Consider the following 19,547-nt stretch of genomic DNA (forward strand, 5'->3'; position numbering starts at 1 on the left):
AAGATGAGAGGACTGAAGATTTTAAGATTTACGAAGAGACTTATAAATTCATACCTTCCCAGTTGAGAAAATATTTGCGGACCCCTTAAATGAAAGAGAAGTATTAATACAGAAACTAAAAGACTTTGAGTTAGCAGATGAATTTAAATCAATAAACAGAAGACAAATATATTAGCATAACCTGTGAATTGGATGGAAAAAATCTGGTTTTGAGGTTTAAAAGGGTGAAGTATCTGGCCATAATGTTGACAAATATGAATTGTATGCTATTTCAAAATACTTTTGTTAAGACAGTGAGTGAAGATTTTTTAAAATAAAATGATGTATAGTTCATATATGATAAATTATGGAAAATGTATAAAATACTATGTATAAGTGTTGGTGATTTAAAGTACATGTATGGATATTTTACCATGTGTGGTAGACTTTTAACAAAGCCCAAATATTTGAATAGGAATATATGATACAGGAGAAATGGAGGCATTAAGATTTTAAAAAGAGACTTAAAAATTCATACCATCCTGATGGAAATGGTACTGGCATTATATGACCCCTTAAAGGAAAGAGAAATATTAATACCTAAATTAAAAGACTTTGATTTATAAGTAGAATTTAAATCAATAAACAGAAGACAAAGTTTTTAACTCAAACTATGAATTTTCAAGAGCAAATTGAATTGATGGGGAAAGAAATCTGGTACTGAGGTTTAATGAGGTGACATATCTGGCCATAATCTTGACAAATATCAAGTGTATGCTATTTCAAAATAACTATATTAAGACAGTGAATCAAGACAAAAATTATAAAATGACGAATAGATATATGACACCAGATATAGTAGGAAAAATCTCTAAAATTACTTTGTATAAGTATTTATAATTTGAAGAACATGAAGGGATAATTTACCATATGTGGTAGGCTTTTAACAAAATATTTAAATACAATTCCATTCATTAATGCGGAAGATTTTAAAGATCATTCTATGAATAGTACTAGAAATCTTCCTTTTCAGATTGATGGATATGCAACTAGGCAATAGAACGTTGTTTTCATGTATGGTAACAGTAGCATGAATATTAAATACACAAACAAATGAGGATTCTGAGAAGGAGAAACTTGTTGAGAACAGAAAGTTTTTTAGGTATTAATTCTTTAGTAATTTTAAAATTATTTATATTGATTTATTTGTTCTCTAGAGAGCTCCTCCCTGCGATATAATATGATTAGTTATCTTGTAATAGAATAATTGGGTTTTATATCCCACTTTTTGGTATACAAAGGAGTATCAAAGTGATGTATATTTTTTGTTTTATTGGCCACTGCTATCAGACAGATCCAGCTTGCAGCATCTTACAAATGACTCCTTTTCCTCTCCCAAAAACATACACCCTGTGAGTAGGTGGAGCTGAAAGAGACCTTGGACAGAAGTGCTCTGTTAGAATAGCTCTAAAAGGACTGTGAAAAGCCCAAGGTCACCCACCTGGCTACATGTGGAGGAGTGGGAAATCAAACCTAACTTTTCCAGATAAGAAGCTGATGCTCTTAACTGCTACGCCACATTTGCTCTCACATTTGCTTCATGGAACTGGCGGCGGCCAGGTGAGGCCACCACCATGCATGATTGTTCTGTGTCTTTCTACATGAAAAAGAAAAAAAGTTAATTGCTGATTGTGGTTTAGAGGAGCAAGCAGGAAAATTTGCTTTTGATGATGCCAGAGGTTGGAGACATGGCTACTTTGATTAGAGATAAAATCATCATAAAATTAATTGCTAAATGGAAGCCCCTTTATGTCTTATTATGATTATGAGGGAAAAGGAGGAGTCAGGTACAAAATGGCTGCCTATGAAAGGAGAGTTGTCAGCTACAAAATGGCTACCTAGGGAAGTGGGGGAGTCAAGTACAAAATGGCTACCTAGGGAAGGGGAGGAGTCAGCTACAAAATGGCTGCATAGGGAAGGGGAGGAGTCAGCTGCAAAATGGTTGCCTGTGGAAGAGGAGGAGTAAGCTACAAAATGTCTGCCTATAGAAGGGGAGGAGTCAGCTACAAAATGGCTGCCTAGGGGAGGGGAGGAATCAGGTTCAAAATGGCTACCAAAGGAAGGGGAGGAGGCAGCTACAAAATGGGTGCCATGAGTCAGCTTTGAAATGGCTGCAATGAGAAGGGGATGAGTTAGCTATAAAATGGCTGCCATAGAAGGGGAGGAGTCAGCAACAAAATGGCTGCCATAGAAGGAGAGGAATCAGCTACAAAACGGCTACCATGGAAAGGGAGGAGTCAGGGGCAAACTGCCTGCCATTTAAGGGGAGGAGTCAGCTACAAAATGGCTACCATAGAAGGGGAGGAGTCAGCAACAAAATGGCTGCCTAGGGGAAAGGAGGAGTCTGCTACAAAATTGCTGCCTGGGGAAGGGAGGGGTCAGATACAAAATGGCTGCCATTAGAAGGGGAGGAGTCAGCAACAAAATGACTGCCTAGGGAAGCGGAGGAGTCAGATACAAAATGGCTGCCTAGGACAGGGGAGGAGGCAGATACAAAATGGCTGACAAGGAAGGGGAGGAGTCAGCTACAAAATGGCTGCCTAGGGCAGGGGAGGATTCAGCTACAAAATGGCTGCCTAGGGCAGGGGAGGATTTAGCTACAAAATGGCTGCCTAGGGGAGAGGATGAGTCAGCTACAAAATAGCAGCTTAGGGCAGGGGAGGAGTCAGCTTCAAAATGGCTGCCTAGTGAAGGGAACGAATCAACTACAAAAAGGCTGAAATGAGAAGGGGAGGAGTCAGCAACAAAATGGCTGCCATGGAAGGGGAGGAGTCAGCTAAAATATCTGCCAAAGAAAAGGAGGAGTCAGCTACAAAATGGCTGCCTAGGGCAGTGCAGGATTCAGCTACAAAATGGCTGCATAGAGAAGGGGAGGAGTTAGCTACAAAATGGCTACCTCTGGAAGGGGAGGTGTCAGCTCCAAAATGGCTGCCTAGGGAAGGGGAGGAGTCAGCCACAAAATGGCTTACTAGAGAATGGGAGGAGTCAGCTACAAAATGGCTTACATGAGTCAGGTACAAAATGCCTGCCCAGGGAAGGGGAGGAGTCAGCTACAAAATGGCTGCCATAAGTCAGCTATAAAATGGCTGCCTATGGAAGGGGAGGAGTCAGTTACAAAATGGCTGCTATCAGAATGGCTGATATGAGAAGGGGAAGGGGAGGAGTCTGCTACATAATGTCTGCCTAGGGTAGGGGAGGAGTCTGCTACAAAATGGCTGCCTAGGGATGGGGAGGAGTCAGTTACAAAATGGCTGCCATGAGTCAGCTACAAAATGGCTGCCCCTGGAAGGGGAGGAGTCAGCTCCAAAATGGCTGCCTAGGGAAGGGGAGGAGTCAGCCACAAAATGGCTTTCTAGAGAAGGGGAGGAGTCAGCTACAAAATGGCTTACATGAGTCAGCTACAAAATGGCTGCCTAGGGATGGGGAGGAGTCAGCTACAAAATGGCTGCCATGAGTCAGCTACAAAATGGCTGCCCCTGGTAGGGGAGGAGTCAGCTCCAAAATGGCTGCCTAGGGAAGGGGAAGAGTCAGCCACAAAATGGCTTTCTAGAAAAATGGAGGAGTATGCTAAAAATGGCTGCCTGGGGGATGGTGAGGAGTCATCTTCAAAATGGCTGCCTAAGGATGGGGAGTAGCTACAAAATGGCTTAGAGAAGGGGTAGAGTCAGCCACAAAATGGCTGCCTAGGGCAGGGCAGGATTCAGCTACAAAATGGCTGCATAGAGAAGGGAACAGTCAGCCACAAAATGGCTTTCTAGAAAAGGGGAGGAGTATGCTAAAAATGGCTGCCTGGGGGATGGTGAGGAGTCATCTTCAAAATGGCTGCCTAAGGATGGGGAGTAGCTACAAAATGGCTTAGAGAAGGGGTAGAGTCAGCCACAAAATGGCTGCCTAGGGCAGGGCAGGATTCAGCTACAAAATGGCTGCATAGAGAAGGGAACAGTCAGCTACAAAATGGCTGCCATGAGTCAGCTACAAAATGGCTACCTCAGGAAGGGGAGGAGTCAGCTCCAAAATGGCTGCCATAGAAGGGGAGGAGTCAGCTACAAAATGGCTGCCTAGGGGAAGGGAGGAGTCAGCTACAAAATGGCTGCCTAGGGGAGGGGAGGAATCAGCTTCAAAATGGCTGCCTAGGGAAGGGGAGGAGTAAGCTACAAAATGGCTGCCATGAGTCATCTTCGAAATGGCTGCAATGAGAAGGGGAGGAGTCAGCCACAAAATGGCTTTCACAGAAGGGGAGGAGTCAGTTACAAAATGGCTTCATAGGGGAGGGGAGGAGTCAGCTACAAAATGGCTGCCCAGGGATGGGGAGGAGTTAGCTACAAAATGGCTACCATAAGAATGGCTGATTTGAGAAGGGGAGGAGACACCTACAAAATTGCTGCCTAGGGAATGGGAGGAGTCAGTTACAAAATGGCTGCTATCAGAACTAGTGATATGAGAAGGGGAGGAGTCAGTTACAAAATGGCTGCCATGAGTCAGCCACAAAATAGCTGCCTAGAGAAGGGGAGGATTCAGCTAAAAATGGCTGCCTAGGGAAGGTGATCAGCTACAAAATGGCTGCCTAGGGAAGGGGAGGAGTCCGCTACAAAATGGCTGACTAGAGAAGGGGAGGAGTCTGCTCAAAATGGCTGCCTAGGAAAGGGGAGGATTCTGCTACAAAATGGCTGCCTAGGAAATGGGAGGAGTCTGCTACAAAATGGCTGCCTAGGGATGGGGGAGTCAGCTACAAAATGGCAGGTATCAGAATGGCTGATATGAGAAGGGGAAAGGGAGGAATCAAAATGGCTGCCTAGGGATGGGATGGAGTCACCTACCAAAAGGCTGCCTAGGGAAGGGGAGGAGACTGCTACAAAATGGCTGCCTAGAAAAAGGGAGTAGTATGCTACAAAATGGCTGCCTAGAGATGGGGAGGAGTCAGCCATAAAATGGCTGCCTAGAGAAGGGGAGGATTCAGCTAAAAATGGCTGCCATAGAAGGGGAGGAGTCAGCTACAAAATGGCTGCTTAGGGAAGGTGATCAGCTACAAAATGACTGCCTAGGGAAGGGGAGGAGTCAGCTACAAAATGGCTGCCATAGAAGGGGAGGAGTCAGCTACAAAATGGCTACATAGAGAAGGGGAGGATTCAGCTACAAAATGGCTGCCATGAGTCAGCTACATAATGGCTGCCTAGGGAAGGGGAGGATTTAGCTAAAAATGGCTGCCATAGAAGGGGAGGAGTCAGCTACAAAATTGCTGCCTAGGGAAGGTGATCAGCTACAAAATGGCTGCCTAGGGAAGGGGAGGAGTCAGCTACAAAATGGCTGCCATGAGTCAGCTACAAAATGGCTGCATAGAGAAGGTGAGGATTCAGCTACAAAATGGCTGCATAGGGAAGGGGAATTGTCAGCTACAAAATGGCTGCCATGGAAGGGGAGGAGTCAGGTACAAAATGGCTGCCATAGAAGGGGAGTAGTCATCTAAAAATATCTGCCAAAGAAGGGGAGGAGTCAGCTACAAAATGGCTACAAAATGGCAGCCATAGAAGGGGAAGATTCAGCTACAAAACGGCTGCATAGGGGAGGGGAATTGTCAGCTACAAAATGGCTGCCATAGAAGGGGAGGAGTCATCTAAAAATATCTGCCAAAGAAGGCGAGGAGTCAGCTACAAAATGGCTGGCTAGGGCAGGGCAGGATTCAGCTACAAAATGGCTGCATAGAGAAGGGGAGGAGTCAGCTACAAAATGGCTGCCATGAGTCAGCTACAAGTTGGCTACCTCTGGAAGGGGAGGAGTCAGCTCCAAAATGGCTGCCTAGGAAAGGGGAGGAGTCAGCCACAAAATGACTTACTAGAGAATGGAAGGACTCAGCTACAAAATGGCTTACATGAGTCAGCTACAAAATGGCTACATAGAGAAGGGGAGGAGTCAGCTACAAAATGGCTACCTCTGGAAGGGGAGGAGTCAGCTCCAAAATGGCTTCCATAGAAGGGGAGGAGTCAGCTATAAAATGGCTGCATAGAGAAGGGGAGGATTCAGCTACAAAATGGCTGCCATGAGTCAGCTACATAATGGCTGCCTAGGGAAGGGGAGGATTTAGCTAAAAATGGCTGCCATAGAAGGGGAGGAGTCAGCTACAAAATTTCTGCCTAGGGAAGGTGATCAGCTACAAAATGGCTGCCTAGGGAAGGGGAGGAGTCAGCTACAAAATGGCTGCCATGAGTCAGCTACAAAATGGCTTCATAGAGAAGGTGAGGATTCAGCTACAAAATGGCTGCCATGAGTCAGCTACAAAATGGCTGCCTAGGGAAGGGGAGGAGTCAGCCACAAAATGGCTGCCATGAGTCAGCTACAAAATGGCTGCATAGAGAAGGTGAGGATTCAGCTACAAAATGGCTGCCTAGGGAAGGGGAGGAGTCAGCCATAAAATGGCTGTCTAGGGCAGGGCAGGATTCAGCTACAAAATGGCTACATAGAGAAGGGGAGGAGTCAGCTACAAAATGGCTACCTCTCGAAGGGGAGGAGTCAGCTCCAAAATGGCTGCCTAGGGAAGGGGAGGAGTCAGCCACAAAATGGCTTACTAGAGAATGGGAGGAGTCAGCTACAAAATGCCTGCCCAGGGAAGGGGATGAGTCAGCTACAAAATAGCTGCCATAAGTAAGCTATAAAATGGCTGCCTATGGATGGGGCGGAGTCAGCTACAAAATGGCTGCTATCAGAATGGCTAATATGAGAAGGGGAAGGGGAGGAGTCTGCTACAAAATGTCTGCCTAGGGTAGGGGAGGAGTCAGCTACAAAATGGCTGCCATGAGTCAGCTACAAAATGGCTGCCTAAGGATGGGGAGGAGTCAGCCATAAAATGGCTGCCTAGAGAAGGGGAGGATTCAGCTAAAAATGGCTGCCATAGAAGGGGAGGAGTCAGCTACAAAATGGCTGCTTAGGGAAGGTGATCAGCTACAAAATGACTGCCTAGGGAAGGGGAGGAGTCAGCTACAAAATGGCTGCCATAGAAGGGGAGGAGTCAGCTACAAAATGGCTGCATAGAGAAGGGGAGGATTCAGCTACAAAATGGCTGCCATGAGTCAGCTACATAATGGCTGCCTAGGGAAGGGGAGGATTTAGCTAAAAATGGCTGCCATAGAAGGGGAGGAGTCAGCTACAAAATTGCTGCCTAGGGAAGGTGATCAGCTACAAAATGGCTGCCTAGGGAAGGGGAGGAGTCAGCTACAAAATGGCTGCCATGAGTCAGCTACAAAATGGCTGCATAGAGAAGGTGAGGATTCAGCTACAAAATGGCTGCATAGGGAAGGGGAATTGTCAGCTACAAAATGGCTGCCATGGAAGGGGAGGAGTCAGGTACAAAATGGCTGCCATAGAAGGGGAGTAGTCATCTAAAAATATCTGCCAAAGAAGGGGAGGAGTCAGCTACAAAATGGCTACAAAATGGCAGCCATAGAAGGGGAAGATTCAGCTACAAAACGGCTGCATAGGGGAGGGGAATTGTCAGCTACAAAATGGCTGCCATAGAAGGGGAGGAGTCATCTAAAAATATCTGCCAAAGAAGGCGAGGAGTCAGCTACAAAATGGCTGGCTAGGGCAGGGCAGGATTCAGCTACAAAATGGCTGCATAGAGAAGGGGAGGAGTCAGCTACAAAATGGCTGGCTAGGGCAGGGCAGGATTCAGCTACAAAATGGCTGCATAGAGAAGGGGAGGAGTCAGCTACAAAATGGCTGCCATGAGTCAGCTACAAGTTGGCTACCTCTGGAAGGGGAGGAGTCAGCTCCAAAATGGCTGCCTAGGAAAGGGGAGGAGTCAGCCACAAAATGACTTACTAGAGAATGGAAGGACTCAGCTACAAAATGGCTTACATGAGTCAGCTACAAAATGGCTACATAGAGAAGGGGAGGAGTCAGCTACAAAATGGCTACCTCTGGAAGGGGAGGAGTCAGCTCCAAAATGGCTTCCATAGAAGGGGAGGAGTCAGCTATAAAATGGCTGCATAGAGAAGGGGAGGATTCAGCTACAAAATGGCTGCCATGAGTCAGCTACATAATGGCTGCCTAGGGAAGGGGAGGATTTAGCTAAAAATGGCTGCCATAGAAGGGGAGGAGTCAGCTACAAAATTTCTGCCTAGGGAAGGTGATCAGCTACAAAATGGCTGCCTAGGGAAGGGGAGGAGTCAGCTACAAAATGGCTGCCATGAGTCAGCTACAAAATGGCTTCATAGAGAAGGTGAGGATTCAGCTACAAAATGGCTGCCATGAGTCAGCTACAAAATGGCTGCCTAGGGAAGGGGAGGAGTCAGCCACAAAATGGCTGCCATGAGTCAGCTACAAAATGGCTGCATAGAGAAGGTGAGGATTCAGCTACAAAATGGCTGCCTAGGGAAGGGGAGGAGTCAGCCATAAAATGGCTGTCTAGGGCAGGGCAGGATTCAGCTACAAAATGGCTACATAGAGAAGGGGAGGAGTCAGCTACAAAATGGCTACCTCTCGAAGGGGAGGAGTCAGCTCCAAAATGGCTGCCTAGGGAAGGGGAGGAGTCAGCCACAAAATGGCTTACTAGAGAATGGGAGGAGTCAGCTACAAAATGCCTGCCCAGGGAAGGGGATGAGTCAGCTACAAAATAGCTGCCATAAGTAAGCTATAAAATGGCTGCCTATGGATGGGGCGGAGTCAGCTACAAAATGGCTGCTATCAGAATGGCTAATATGAGAAGGGGAAGGGGAGGAGTCTGCTACAAAATGTCTGCCTAGGGTAGGGGAGGAGTCAGCTACAAAATGGCTGCCATGAGTCAGCTACAAAATGGCTGCCCCTAGAATGGGAGGACTCAGCTCCAAAAAAGCTGCCTAGTGAAGGGGAGGAGTCGGCCACAAAATGGCATTCTAGAGAAGGGGAGGAGTCAGCTACAAAATGGCTTACATGAGTCAGCTACAAAATGGCTATCTAGAAAAGGGGAGGAGTATGCTACAAAATGGCTGCTGTGGGATGGTGAGGAGTCATCTTTAAAATGGCTGCCTAAGGATGTGATGCAGCTACAAAATGGCTTAGAGAATGGGAGGAGTCAGCTCTAAAATGGATGCCATGAGTCAGCTACAAAATGGCTGCCTATGGAAGAGGAGGAGTCATCTACAAAATGGTTGCCTATGCAAGGGGTACGGTCAGCCACAAAATGGCTGCCTAGGGCAGGGCAGGATTCATCTACAAAATGGCTGCATAGAGAAGGGGAGGAGTCAGCTCCAAAATGGCTGCCATAGAAGGGGAGGAGTCAGCTTCATAATGGCTGCCTAGGGAAGGGGAGGAGTCAGCTACAAAATGGCTGCCTAGGGGAGGGGAGGAATCAGCTTCATAATGGCTGCCTAGGGAAGGGGAGGAGTATGCTACAAAATGGCTGCCATGAGTCAGCTTTGAAATGGCTGCAATGAAAAGGGGTGGAGTCAGCCACAAAAAGGCTTCCATACAAGGGGAGGAGTCATAGGGGAGGGGAGGAGTCAGCTACAAAATGGCTGCCTAGTGGAGGAGTCAGCAACAAAATGGCTGCCTAGGGCAGGGGAGGATTTAGCTACAAATTGGCTGCCTAGGGCAGGGGAGGATTCAGCTACAAAATGGTTGCCTAGGGGAGAGGATGAGTCAGCTACAAAATAGCTGCTTAGGGCAGGGGAGAAGTCAGCTTCAAAGTGGCTGCCTAGTGAAGGGAAGGAATCAACTACAAAATGGCTGAAATGAGAAGGGGAGAAGTCAGCAACAAAATGGCTGCCATCAAGGGGAGGAGTCTGCTACAAAATGGCTGCATAGGGAAGGGGAATTGTCAGCTACAAAATGGCTGCCATGGAAGGGGAGGAGTCAGGTACAAAATGGCTGCCATAGAAGGGGAGTAGTCATCTAAAAATATCTGCCAAAGAAGGGGAGGAGTCAGCTACAAAATGGCTACAAAATGGCAGCCATAGAAGGGGAAGATTCAGCTACAAAATGGCTGCATAGGGGAGGGGAATTGTCAGCTACAAAATGGCTGCCATAGAAGGGGAGGAGTCATCTAAAAATATCTGCCAAAGAAGGGGAGGAGTCAGCTACAAAATGGCTGGCTAGGGCAGGGCAGGATTCAGCTACAAAATGGCTGCATAGAGAAGGGGAGGAGTCAGCTACAAAATGGCTGCCATGAGTCAGCTACAAGATGGCTACCTCTGGAAGGGGAGGAGTCAGCTCCAAAATGGCTGCCTAGGAAAGGGGAGGAGTCAGCCACAAAATGACTTACTAGAGAATGGAAGGACTCAGCTACAAAATGGCTTACATGAGTCAGCTACAAAATGGCTGCCCAGGGAAGGGGAGGAGTCAGCTACAAGATGGCTGCCATAAGTCAGCTATAAAATGGCTGCCTATGGAAGGGGAGGAGTCAGCTACAAAATGGCTGCTATCAGAATTGCTGATATGAGAAGGGGAAGGGGAGGAGTCAGCTACAAAATGGCTGCCATAAGTCAGCTATAAAATGGCTGCCTAGAGAATGGGAGGAGTCATCTACAAAATGGCATACATGAGTCAGCTATAAAATGGCTGCCTAGGGAAGGGGAGGAGTATGCTACAAAATGGATGCCTAGTGATGGGGAGGGGTCAGCTACAAAATGGCTTACTAGAGAATGGGAGGAGTCAGCTACAATATGGCTGCAATAAGTCAGCTATAAAATGGCTGCCTATGGAAGGGGAGGAGTCAGCTACAAAATGGATGCTATCAGAATGGCTGATATGAGAAGGGGAAGGGGAGGAGTCAGCTACAAAATGGCTTCATAGGGGAGGGGAGGAGTCAGCTACAAAATGGCTGCCTAGTGGAGGAATCAGCAACAAAATGGCTGCCTAGGGCAGGGGAGGATTCAGCTACAAAATGGCTGCCTAGGGCAGGGGAGGATTCAGCTACAAAATGGCTGCCTAGGGCAGGGCAGGATTCAGCTACAAAATGGCTGCCTAGGGCAGGGGAGGATTCAGCTACAAAATGGTTGCCTAGGGGAGAGGATGAGTCAGCTACAAAATAGCTGCTTAGGGCAGGGGAGGAGTCAGCTTCAAAATGGCTGCCTAGTGAAGGGAAGGAATCAGCAACAAAATGGCTGCCTAGGGAAGGGGAGGAGTAAGCTACAAAATGGCTGCCATGAGTCAGCTTTGAAATGGCTGCAATGAAAAGGGGTGGAGTCAGCCTCAAAAAGGCTTCCATACAAGGGGAGGAGTCATAGGGGAGGGGAGGAGTCAGCTACAAAATGGCTGCCTAGTGGAGGAGTCAGCAACAAAATGGCTGCCTAGGGCAGGGGAGGATTCAGCTACAAATTGGCTGCCTAGGGCAGGGGAGGATTCAGCTACAAAATGGTTGCCTAGGGGAGAGGATGAGTCAGCTACAAAATAGCTGCTTAGGGCAGGGGAGGAGTCAGCTTCAAAGTGGCTGCCTAGTGAAGGGAAGGAATCAACTACAAAATGGCTGTAATGAGAAGGGGAGAAGTCAGCAACAAAATGGCTGCCATAGAAGGGGAGGAGTCAGCTACAAAATGGCTGTATAGGGAAGGGGAATTGTCAGCTACAAAATGGCTGCCATGGAAGGGGAGGAGTCAGGTACAAAATGGCTGCCATAGAAGGGGAGTAGTCATCTTTGAAATGGCTGCAATGAAAGGGGAGGAGTCAGCCACAAAAAGGCTTCCATACAAGGGGAGGAGTCAGTTACAAAATGGCTTCATAGGGGAGGGGAGGAGTCAGCTACAAAATGGCTGCCTAGTGGAGGAATCAGCAACAAAATGGCTGCCTAGGGCAGGGGGGATTCAGCTACAAAATGGCTGCCTAGGGCAGGGGAGGATTCAGCTACAAAATGGCTGCCTAGGGCAGGGGAGGATTCAGCTACAAAATGGCTGCCTAGGGCAGGGCAGGATTCAGCTACAAAATGGTTGCCTAGGGGAGAGGATGAGTCAGCTACAAAATAGCTGCTTAGGGCAGGGGAGGAGTCAGCTTCAAAATGGCTGCCTAGTGAAGGGAAGGAATCAACTACAAAATGGCTGAAATGAGAAGGGGAGGAGTCAGCAACAAAATGGCTGCCATAGAAGGGGAGGAGTCAGCTACAAAATGGCTGCCATGGAAGGGGAGGAGTCAGGTACAAAATGGCTGCCATAGAAGGGGAGGAGTCATCTAAAATATCTGCCAAAGAAGGGGAGGAGTCAGCTACAAAATGGCTGCCTAGGGAAGGGATAGAGTCAGCTACAGAATAGCTGGCTAGGGCAGGGCAGGATTCAGCTACAAAATGGCTGCATAGAGAAGGGGAGGAGTCAGCTACAAAATGGCTGCCATGAGTCAGCTACAAAATGGCTACCTCTGGAAGGGGAGAAGTCAGCTCCAAAATGGCTGCCTAGGAAAGGGGAGGAGTCAGCCACAAAGGGGAGGAGTCAGCCATGGCTTACTAGAGAATGGTAGGACTCAGCTACAAAATGGCTTACATGAGTCAGCTACAAAATGGCTGCCCAGGGAAGGGGAGGAGTCAGCTACAAGATGGCTGTCATAAGTCAGCTATAAAATGGCTGCCTATGGAAGGGGAGGAGTCAGCTACAAAATGGCTGCTATCAGAATGGCTGATATGAGAAGGGGAAGGGGAGGAGTCAGCTACAAAATGTCTGCCATAAGTCAGCTATAAAATGGCTGCCTAGAGAATGGGAGGAGTCATCTACAAAATGGCATACATGACTCAGCTATAAAACTGCTGCCTAGGGAAGGGGAGGAGTATGCTACAAAATGGATGCCTAGAAATGGGGAGGAGTCAGCTACAAAATGGTTGCCTAGGGAAAGGGAGCAGCTCCAAAATGGTTGCCTATGTAAGGGGTAGAATCAGCCACAAAATGGCTGCCTAGGGCAGGGCAGGATTCAGCTACAAAATGTCTTTATAGAGAAGGGGAGGAGACAGCTACAAAATGGCTGCCATGAGTCCGCTACAAAATGGCTGCCTATGGAAGGGGTAGAGTCAGCTACAAAATGGTTGCTTAGAGAAGGGGAGGAGTCTGCTCAAAATGGCTGACTAGGAAAGGGGAGGAGTATACTACACAATGGCTGCCTAGGGATGGGGAGGAGTTAGCTACAAAATGGCTGCCTAGAGAAGTGGATGAGTCAGCTAAAAATGGCTGCCATAAGAATGGCTGATATGAGAAGGGGAGGAGACACATACAAAATTGCTGCCTAGGGAATGGGAGGAGTCAGCTACAAAATGGCTGCTATCAGAACTAGTGATATGAGAAGGGGAGGAGTCAGCTACAAAATGGATGCCATGAGTCAGCTACAAAATGGCTGCCTATGGAAGGGGTAGAGTCAGCTACAAAATGGCTGCCTAGAGAAGGGGAGGAGTTTGCTCAAAATGGCTGCCTAGGAAAGGGGAGGATTGTGCTACAAAATGGCTGCCTAGGAAAGGGGAGGAGTCTGCTACAAAATGGCTGCCTAGGGAAGGGGGAGTCAGCTACAAAATGGCTGGTATCAGAATGGCTGATATGAGAAGGGGAAAGGGAGGAGTCAAAATGGCTGCCTAGGGATGGGATGGAGTCACCTACCAAAATGCTGCCTAGGGAATGGGAGGAGACTGCTACAAAATGGCTGCCTAGAAAAAGGGAGTAGTATGCTACAAAATGGCTGCCTAGGGATGGGGAGGAGTCAGCCACAAAATGGCTGCCTAGAGAAGGGGAGGATTCAGCTAAAAATTGCTGCCATAGAAGGGGAGGAGTCAGCTACAAAATGGCTGCCTAGGGAAGGTGATCAGCTACAAAATGGCTGCCTATGGATGGGGAGCAGTTACAAAATGGCTTATAGAAGGGGAGGAGTCAGCTACAAAATGGCTGCCTATGGAAGAGGTGGAGTAAGCTACAAAATGGTTGCCTATGTAAGGGGTAGGGTCAGCCACAAAATGGCTGACTAGGGCTGGGCAGGATTCAGCTACAAAATGGCTGCATAGAGAAGGGGAGGATTCAGCTACAAAATGGCTGCCATGAGTCAGCTACAAAATGGCTGCTATCAGAATTTTTGAATGGCTGCCTAGGGAAGGGGAGGAATCAGCTACAAAATGGCTGCTATGAGTCAGCTACAAAATGGCTGCCTATGGAAGGGGTAGAGTCAGCTACAAAATGGCTGCCTAGGGTAGGGGAGGAGTCTGCTACAAAATGGATGCCTAGGGAAGGGGAGGAGTCAGCTACAAAATGGCTGCCCTGAGTCAGCTACAAAATGGCTGCCATTTGTCAGCTACAAATGGGTACCATAGGAAGGCGCGGAGTCAGCTACAAAATGGCTCTCTAAGGAAATGGAGGAGTTAGCTACAAAATGGCTGCCGTAAGTCAGCTACAAAATGGCTGCCTAAGGATGGGGATCAGCTCCAAAATGGCTTAGAGAAGGAGAGCAGCTCCAAAATGGTTGCCTATGTAAGGGATAGAGTCAGCTACAAAATTGCTGCCTAGAGAAGGGGAGGAGTCTGCTCAAAATGGCTGCCTAGGAATGGGGAGGAGTATGCTACAAAATGGCTGCCTAGGGATGGGGAGGAGTTAGCTACATAATGGCTGCCTAGAGACGTGGGTGAGTCAGCTACAAAATTGCTGCCCAGGGAATGGGAGGGGCCTTTTCGCACAGGGATCTTTGTTGCAAATTGTTTGCGGAATGAAAAATCGCCATTTAAAATAGTGGAATTCGTCGTTATGCATACCTGCCTTTGTAGTGGAATCAGTTGCATTTTTTAGCGTTTCCCACAGGCTTCCGGTCTCGGCAGAAATCGCTAGAAAGGAAGCGCTATTGCCAAGCTCGTCCCGCCCCTGGGCGTCAAGCAGCCAATGGGCAGCCGTTAGCATGCTCCCAAACAGCCCCTTTCACTTTAAGAAAGGTTTTAAAAAAAAAAAAACGACCCATAGCAACAAATCTAGGTAGATTCGTTGCTACGGAGAGACCCATCCAGCTGCCTAATGTGAGCTGTCGTTTGATTGTATGATCGTTTGCACGCTGCCTCGAGTGATAAAAAAAAATCCCCCCCCCCTCACGGGCCCGATTTTCGGCTGAATTTATTTGTAAAAAATAAAGGGACTTTATTTCAGCAAACGGGCTTTTCAGTGGTTTGTGCTTAGTGACTAAAGGTGAAGGACTGAAGCCAGGGAAGCCTCTAAACAGAAAGAGGCTCGCCGGTGCGTTTATCCCCGCTCGCTCGGAGAAAAAAAAATGGCGATCGCTTCGCCAGAAGTTTGGAGGAGAGAGCCAGGGGGAGGGACTTTGAAGAACCAGCAACAATGGTAACGCACAGGTCTTTAGCGCTACTGTTGCAGATTGGTTGCAGGAGTGTATCGCTATCCGGAGGGTGAATCCACTTTTCTGGATTCCCCTGAAAGCGCCACAACGAAGCGCTTTTTGCTGATTGGTTTCAGGATTGTTGCAGATTGTCTACGACGTCGTGGGTTATGGCAAATTAGTAGCGTTTCCAAATAGCAACCATTGTGCTACTTTGAAGCCGTGCGAAATGGCCCGAGGAATTAGCTACAAAGTGGCTGCCAGGAGTCAGGTACAAAATGGCTGTCTTGGGAAAGGGAGGAGTCAGCTACAAAATGGCTGCTATCAGAACTAGTGATATGAGAAGGGGAGGAGTCACCTATAAAATGGCTGCCTAGGGAAGGGGAGGAGTCAGCTACAAAATGGTTGCCTATAGAACGGATAGAGTCAGCCACAAAATGGCTGCCTAGTGAAGCTGAGGAGTCAGCTACATAATGGCTGCCATGAGAAGGGGAGGAGTCAGCTTCATAATGGCTGCCATGAGAAGGGAGGAGTCAGCTACAAAATGACTGTAATGAGTAGAGGAGTCAGCTACAAAATGGCTGCCATGATTAAGCTACAAAATGGCTGCCATTTGTCAGCTACAAAATGGGTACCATAGGAAGGGGTGGTCAGCTACAAAATGGCTCTCTAAGGAAATGGAGGAGTTAGCTACAAAATGGCTGCCGTAAGTCAGCTACAAAATTGCTGCCTAGGGAAGGGGAATAGTCAGCTAAAAAATGGCCACCTAGGGCAGGGGAGTAGTCAGCTGCAAAATGGCTGACATGAGAAAAGGAGGAGTCAGCTACAAAATGGCTGACTAGAGAAGGGGAGGTGTCAGCTACAAAATGGCTGCAATGAAGAGGGAGGGTTTGGCTACAAAATGGCTGCCTAGGGAAGGGGAGTAGTCAGTTACAATATGGCTGACATGAGAAGAAGAGGAGACAGCTACAAAATGGCTACTCTAAGAAGGGGAGGATTCAGCTACAAAATGGCTACAAATGAAGGGTAGGAATCAGCTACAAAATGGCTACCATGACAAGGGATAGGTCAACTACAAAATGTCTGTCTAGGTAAGTGGAAGAGTCAGCTACAAAATGGCTCCCTAAGGAAGGGGTGGAGTCAGCTCCAAAATGGCTGCCATAGGAAGGGGAGGATTCAGCTACAAAATGGCTGCCATGAGAGGAGGAGGAAGCAGCTACAAAATGGCTGCCGAGGTAAGGGCAGGAGTCAGCTATAAAATGACTGCCATTGGATGTGGTGGAGCCATCTACAAAATGGCTGCCTAGGGAAGGGGAGGAGTCTGCTACAAAATGGCTGCCATGAGTCAGCTCCAAAATGGCTGCCATAGGAAGGGGAGGAGTCAGCTACAAAATGGCTGCCATGAGAGGAGGAGGAAGCAACTACAAAATGGCTGCAAAGGGCAGGAGTCAGCTACAAAATGGCTGCTATTAGAAGGGAGGAGTCAGCTACAAAATGGCTTTCAAGGGAAGGGGAGGAGTCAGCTACAAAATGGCTACCTAGGGAAGAGGAGGATTCTACTACAAAATGGCTGCCGTGAGAACAGGACGCATCAGCTACAAAACGTCTGCCATGAGAAGGGGAGGAGTAGCTTCTAAGATGCTGAACTGGAGTTTAGAAGAAACCTTACCTGAAGATTTAAAAAGAATGCATTTTTGAGAAAATGTCTTAAAGTTGGTGACAGGCAGCAGGTATCATTAACGAAACCTTTTGAAATTCAAAACTGGACAAGGCAAGGTTACCCCTTGTCACCTCTCTTGTTTATTTGAGCTCTTTAAACTTTGAATAGGACGATAAGATATGATGAGAAGATTGTAGGTATTAAGTTTAAAAAATAGGGTTATGTATTCATACCTTTTTGGTGGAATTGGTTTTGGCCGTGGACGACCCCTTAAAGGTAAAATAAGTGTTAATAACTAAAGTAAAATAATTTGGCTTAGTAGAAGAATTTAATTCAATAAATAGCAGACAGAGATATTAATGAAAAGTATGAAGGTTTAAGACAGGGGTAGTCAAACTGCGGCCGTCCAGATGTCCATGGACTACAATTCCCAGGAGCCCTTGCCAGCATTCGCCAGCGAATGCTGGCAAGGGCTCCTGGGAATTGTAGTCCATGGACATCTGGACGGCCGCAGTTTGACTACCCCTGGTTTAAGATTTCATGGGGAGGATAAGATATGATGAGAAGACTGTAGATATTAAGATTAAAAATAGGGTTATGTATTCATACCTTTTTGGTGGAATTGGTTTTGGCCATGGACGTCTCCTTAAAGGTAAAAGAAGTATTAATGACTAAAATAAGATAATTTGGTTTTTTAGAAGAATTTAAATCAATAAATAGCAGACAGAGATATTAATGAAAAGTATGAAAGTTTAAGATTTCATGGGGAGGATAAGATATGATAAGAAAACTGTAGGTATTAAGGTTAAAAAATACGCTTATGAATTCATACCTTCTCAGTGGAATTGATGTTGGCCTTGGACGTCTCCTTAAAGGTAAGAGAAGTATGGGCTCAGAGAAGTTTACAACATATATGTTAAATATAATATAATTAGTAATCTTGTTTAGAATAAGAATTGGATTTTATGTCCCACTTTTCAGTATCTGAAGAAGTCACATAGTGGCTTGCTTATTCATTCATTCATTCATTCATTCATTCATTCATTCATTCATTCATTCATTCATTCATTCATTCATTCATTCATTCATTCATTCATTTCTTGATTTATTGGCCACCACTCTTAGGCAAAGCTTGCATTGCAGAGGCATACAATCACCTTCTCTTCCTCTCCCTACAACATATATCCTATGAGGTTTGTGGGGCTAAGAGACCCCTGACAGAACTGCTCTATCAGAGCAGCTCTTACAGGACTGTGAAATGCTCAAGGTTACCCACCTGGCTGCATGTAGAGAAGTGGGAATCAAACCTGGCTTGTCCAGACATGAAGCAGATGCTCTTAAATTACTCCACCACACTTGCTCTCTTTACACTAAGCTGGGTCTTGGTTTCATTGGTAAATGCACATGGCCTTGTTGTCAAGCAACTTGAAAGCTATACTGATATTGTAATCTCTCTTTTAAAAAAACATATATATTTTTCTTTTCCTGACTGTTTATCTTTTGTTTTGAAATACCTTATAAAAAATCCCCTTAAAAAAACCCTAGCCCACTTCAAGGTGATTAGCATTTGCTTTTACTGTGCATGCTTCTATTGAGAGAAAGGGCAATATGGAACACAGTAAGCACAAGGGAGAGGTCATGGCTCCAGTCAGACTACACAATGCTGACTTGGTCTGACTACTGTAATAGTTTGATTGATTGATTGACTTTGATGTATAAATGGCCTGATTTAGTATATGGCATCTTCAACTGTGGGTGTTTCCGCACAAGAACCAATATTGCCAATTGGTTCCACAAAGCGGAAACGCTATTTTTAAAAGTGCAATCTCGCTGTTACGCATACATGCTTTTTTAGTGGAATCCAGTAGCGTTTCAATCGTTTTCCAAAAGAACACATGTTGCAATGAATATGCCTTGATCCATTGCAACGGAGAGACACATCTAGCTGGCAGCTGGCTTGCGAGCTGGTGATTCATTGTTGCCACGCTCCCCCGAGTGAACCCCCCCCTGCACAGGCGCAATTTTCGGCCGAAAATAAAGGGAACTTGCAAATAGGGCTGTGTTGTGCTTGGGGACTTAGGGGAGCTTTAAAGCACTTCTGTGGAGGGGCTGTAGCCAGGGAGGCCTCGCTGAGTGAATGAAGCCTCGCTGGTTTGTTGCTTTCTGCTTGCTCAGAGAAAAAAAAAATGGCGATCGCTTCACCAGAAGTTCGGAGGAGAGAGCCAGGGGGAGGGACTTTGTTGGAACCACAACAATGGGAATGCACAGGTCTTTTTCGCGAGTGTTGCAGTTTGTTTGCAAGAGTGTAGCGCTTTTCGGAGGGTGAATCCACTTTTCCCGATTACCCTTTAAGCACTACAACGAAGCGCTTTTCGCGAAACTGTTTCAGGAGTGTTGCAGATTGTGTGCGACGTCTTGCGGAACTGCAAATTAGTAGCGTTTACAATTTGCAAGCCTTCTGCTACATTAAAGTCGTGCGGAATGGCCCTGTGTGTTCACATTCTGCTTACCTGGGCTGGTGGAATGACTTGTGATAATCCTTGAGTTCTTTGATTTTTTCTTTCATTTCCCTCAATTCATCCCAGTCATGGAAATTTCGGGGGGAGTTGTGATA

At 46.7% G+C, this 19,547-nt stretch overlaps 1 long non-coding RNA gene across 1 annotated transcript; it reads right to left on the reverse strand.

Moving 5' to 3' along the window:
* Positions 1–69: 69 nt before the first annotated feature.
* Positions 70–17,800, reverse strand: LOC143826464 (uncharacterized). Its single transcript, XR_013227064.1, has 5 exons — positions 17,766–17,800; positions 17,543–17,578; positions 17,167–17,202; positions 518–553; positions 70–84 (listed from the first exon to the last, which is right to left on the reverse strand). It is a non-coding gene; the product is annotated as an uncharacterized LOC143826464 (long non-coding RNA).
* Positions 17,801–19,547: the final 1,747 nt, after the last annotated feature.

Source organism: Paroedura picta, chromosome 16, assembly GCF_049243985.1.
Source record: "Paroedura picta isolate Pp20150507F chromosome 16, Ppicta_v3.0, whole genome shotgun sequence".
In the NCBI taxonomy this organism is placed as follows: domain Eukaryota; kingdom Metazoa; phylum Chordata; class Lepidosauria; order Squamata; family Gekkonidae; genus Paroedura; species Paroedura picta.